The 5,229-nt window shown below is 31.4% G+C and overlaps 1 pseudogene; it reads right to left on the bottom strand.

The window, feature by feature from the left end:
* Positions 1–3,461: 3,461 nt before the first annotated feature.
* On the bottom strand, positions 3,462–4,619 carry LOC124941675 (annotated as a pseudogene).
* Between the last annotated feature and the right edge of the window lie 610 nt (positions 4,620–5,229).

The following is a 5,229-nucleotide window of genomic DNA, read 5'->3' as shown; positions in this document are numbered from 1 at the left end:
ATTAAGTAAATGAAAGTCTTGAAAAAGATGTCATTTTGACTTCTTGAAAATCTTTCAAACATGTAAATAAATCATGATTGTTTTAACATTCATAATCTACAATTTTGTAATAATTTAATTTAATATTACTATGCTTTGTTGTCCAGTAACACTTTTTCTATGGCAAACAATTTTACAAGTGAAACAATCATCTATAGGAATAAAAGTGCAAAATAAGTGATGTTGATATATATGATGACAATAATACATGTACTAAGTAGAATGTACCCTCAAAAGTCAATAAATTTTTCTTATGTTAATCTTGATAAATAATCAAATTAACATTTACTCTTTGGTCTATTTAGATGTTAATTACCTATAAAAAAATATGTTGCTGATTTTATTTTTTATTTTTGCCCAAATTTTTTTCGCGGGTGGTTAATCACGACTCCTTCAATTTAGAGCGGTATTAGTAATAATCAAATTTGAGAATTTTTAGTCACTTAATTAGTTAAAACCCAAACAACCTCTGTAACACTTTCTCGAATTAAATCTAATTAATACATTATAATTAAGGTATCATAATCTTCACAATCCAGTACTAAGGGTTAGATATCTTTTTTTGAAATAATATATATATATATATATATATATATATATATATATATAATGATGTTATAAATAAATTAAATAAATACAATATTACAAAGAACGAAATCACCAGTTAAAATATTAATTTGAGGTATGTGCTTAGCACATTTCCCTTAAAATAGTTCACCGTCTCCCTTTGTGCTGAAGCTTATCGCAGATGGATGTCTCACAGGGTACAACGAATCTAATAATGATTCATCACTGGAATAACTACGCAGAAAACTTGACAAAATACCTGAATCGATCACCGGGTTTCAATAGAAATATGACGAGTCAAACACTCGAAGAACACTCAACTTAGTGAAGAACTCGAAGAACACTAAAGAAAATAGAGAAAAAACCTTTCGAATTCTAGAAAGATAATAAAATGAGTGAAGAAAAAAGATATGAGATATTTTTCACAGTTCCAACATAAAGGGATATTTATAGCCGGAAATTAAACCATCACAATAAATTCATTTATCAAATGGCTGATAAATCATTCAACAAGTGTCATTCCTAGACTCTTTATATTTCAAGACTCTGCATTCGATCTTATCCATTGCCATTAAATTTCACTAAAAAATCACATTTAAATTTAATATTAATTTATATTTATTTGGATTAAATTATATTTAATATATTTATCGAAATTCTCATTTTCATCTAATTAATGGAATAAGTTAAAATTTCAAACACTAAGTAATCACTTAAACATCAACACATCACTTGAACTCAAAATACAATTATTTATAACACTATTATATCTTGACATAATTCTTTTTAAAACTAAAATTAATTTACTATTTGTCAATTGAATTAATAGAGCTCATACATATATAGAAGGAAGCATGTAAGAACCTACCCAAGTCTCCAACCCACTCGTCAAAATCTTTTCTTATCTTTTTTACAACTACGTGTCAAAGTCATTAAAACACTATCTCGTCGGTCATTCCCCATAAATATAAATAATAGGACAAATTTGCTCCAATCAAAAATAATTTTTAAAGTTCCTGTGATATATTAAAATATGATTCTTTTAAGCACACAACGAAATAAAGTATGACATTAAAAAAGAGGTAAAAGGGAGAAATAAAACAAAAAACAGTAGGCCACGTAAAACAAAATAATTATTGTGCATGAAACTCTTCAAAAGGAGTGGTGATCTCCCCAACCGACTCTATGAGTTTTCTAGAACAAATATAAGATAGTTTCATAATTATGGCGGTATAAATTTATACACAACGTCATTGAACATATGTAGATTCCTTTCAAGTCAAATAGTTCACCAAAAGATAATAGGGATTGTAACTCAACGATTCAGACTTGTTATATATTGCCTCAATATAAACTTCCCAACAACTACTAAGAGACTTAGGCATTCATTGTGAGAAACACTAAAGATTCCTCCAGTGATCGAAAGAAAGAGAGAAATTGGTTCAGCGATTTCCAGTGAGAGTTTGTCTTCTCATCAGGCGTGGTCATCTGCAAGCGGCTTTTCCTTTTATTCGAGCTTGTTCCATTCTTCGATTCTTCTTCTTAAAGTAAGATTCTACTTTAGTCGTAATCTAAGCTCATAGAACTTATATACATTCATCAATCAATTCAAAAATCGATTTTAAATTATATTTCGGTTTGTTTGAATATTTTTTCAAATTGTGATATTATTGTTTGATTTCTTAATGAATATTAGCTTCTAGAAAATCCTAGGTTATACTTATGTTCTTAGCCTAGGGTTAGAGATAAAACTAAGTTCATTTTAAGAGTTTCAGCTCATATCCATCGATCGAACTTATTTTGTCCGCCATTGGTGAATGAGTCTGCGAACTTCCGTGAGAGTTTGATAATCGTCCATAAGCTTTGGCAAAGACACAAATAGATGCTCTAAAGGTCAAGGAATATTCGTGTGAAGGAATTCTAGCTGATTCGCGGCCCGTAGTGATGTCCTGCTCGCGGAGGTTCTTCATAGTTTTGAAGAAGTTGAAACTCTTGTCATAGTTGATTACTATACATAGAAGCAATCCACTCTCTTAACTTAGTGGTAACAAGTGGTGTATATCCCTACCCGTCAGGGGACAAATTATGCAACTGGTTAAATGGTTAAGTGTGTTTTCGAGATACGTGCTTAATCCGTGGGAATTAGTCGCAATCCAAAGGAGTTGCAAAACTCACCATTCTAAAAAAAACAAAAAAATGTAGAATCATCGTTTGACATGAAATAGAGAGACAAATAGGTAGCTCATGAAGCCAAGCAATTAGAAGCTCAAATGTGATAGGGTGCGGGACGAGTTGATTTTTATCGGAAGCATTTTCGATTTGAAATATAGCATTTCTCTATTCTTGATTCTTGGACACATGCTAAACCTAGATGAGTCGTGATGAAGTGACTAAATTTATGAGTTACAATAATAGAAAAAGGGTATTAGTAAGGGTGAAAACCGTTACTAAAAGCCTCAAAAGTCGTTACTGATACTATTTTGTAACGGCGAATAAAACTGTTATCATTTGTTACAGAAACAAGCGTTACTGATACTCTTCTATTATCAGTAACGGTTTTCAAAATCTGTTACTGAAGTTCGTAAAAAACAGTCACGGTTTTAGCCAGGTTAAACCGTTACAAATAAAGCATTAGTAATAGTTTTCTTATTTATAAAACCGTTACTGATAAACATATTCAATTTTTTTAATATTTCATATTTATACCTATTACTAAGAAAACAATAATAATTATCAATTTTACAAAACCATTAATATAATCCAAAAACCACAATCATCAATCGAGAATTCATCAATACACATAAACCATTAACTAACCATACTTTAAAACCACATATATTAATCACATGGAACCTCTATTCATCTGCAAAGGCAACATTATGTGCAATCCGTTCTTGGCAGATCAAGTAAATCTCTCTTGAGGATGGCCTCGTAGCCTTAGGTCTCAGCCAAGACGACTTTCGAAAGAGAGGCTTGCAAACCCTGCTCACTTCTGCCAATGTAAAAAAAGACCAAACAAAGTGTGTTAAGAATTTCAAATCATTAATTAGTAGCTACTACTATGTCAAATTCCTCACCTTGTATGTCTTCACTTTCTAGAAGTTTAATCACAAGATTAATTACCACCAAAAAATAATACACCTTTGTCATCCTCATCAGACTGCATATCCATTATTAACATACTATTATCACCTAATTGACTACTTAATGATGCCCTCCCAACAGCCAATTCAAGTGCTTTCATTCCCAATTCCACATATAGTTGTGATTCTAGAAACAGACGGGCACATGTCTGATAGAACAACAGAAAACCCTTTCTGCACCACCAAAACAAGAAATATAAAACTCATTGTATTCTTTGGACGTGCATAGTTGGGATTATAATTCCAATTCAATTCTTATTCTTTTGGAGAAATCGGGGATTTGCAATTTCAAAGTGGGAATGATGGAATGAAACTTAAGCTAAGAGTTGTCAATTATCTAATACCACTGTTAGAATATTTGATCGTGTGGTACCTTAGACGAAAACCCTCTGATTTGGGAAATGGGAGAGTTTCATAACATCAGCACAAACAGTTTGAAACCTAGCATCGCAATGAACTGAAAGAGCCTTCACTTTCTGTTCTGCAAACGTGGACCTGAAATCTCTTAGGAAATGAATATGAATTGATTGACATTATTTGATGTTTTTTAAAAGGATACAATACAATACCTTAAGATCGATGCCCACGACTGAACCTCCACTCTTTACTGATCCTAGGCTTTGGCATGCTACCTATATAATCAATTAGATATGAAATGGAAATCAACAAAAGAACAAAATAATCATCTCGTATTCAATCAGTGTATGAGAGACCTGAAGTCAAGCACCGGAAGCACAGGTTTATCAATCTATACTGTTTCTGCATCTGAAGCAGCTGATATGACCAAAGAAACAAAATTAAATGATATAAACATCAAAGATGAACTTTGAAAGCCGAACGAGCAACGTAACCTAGACGTTGAGCTTCCATGCATGTAGAAAAAATCTGTCTTCCTGTACCACTCATCCTTTCTGTCGCCTTTTTCTTCCCTCTAATATGCACGTCTTAGCATGATCATTTGATAATGAAGATCTTCAACCGGTCGGCGGCTTTAATTTAATAAAATATCAATAACGGTTATACTCAAAACCGTTACCAATACTCTATCTATAATTGTTTTCCTTCAGATACCAATTTAACAAAATTCAAACTGAAGACGTATCACTAACGGTTATTGATAAAATCGTTACTATATCTTTTGTGAAGACGACATGATACATCAGTAACGGTCACCGTTACCAATACTCTATCTATAATATTTTCCTTCAAAATCATTACTAATACCCATTTAATAAAATTCAAACTGAAGTCATATTAGTAACGATTATTGTTAAAACTGTTATCATATCCTTAATTCGAAAAAAGATTTAAAACATTGGTATCTGTGAAAAAAGATTTAAAACATTGGTATCTGTAATAGTATTTCCTTAAAATACTCGTTACTAAAAATGTATATTAGTAACGGTTTAATATAGCCGTTACTGATATCTTAATAAGAGTGACAGTTTAATATAAACGTTACTAATATAATTTACCACCG

This window comes from Impatiens glandulifera, chromosome 6 (assembly GCF_907164915.1).
Source record: "Impatiens glandulifera chromosome 6, dImpGla2.1, whole genome shotgun sequence".
NCBI classification, from domain to species: Eukaryota; Viridiplantae; Streptophyta; class Magnoliopsida; order Ericales; family Balsaminaceae; genus Impatiens; species Impatiens glandulifera.
The sequence above is the reverse complement of the archived record's forward strand: the minus strand, read 5'-3'. Positions and strand labels throughout refer to the sequence as shown.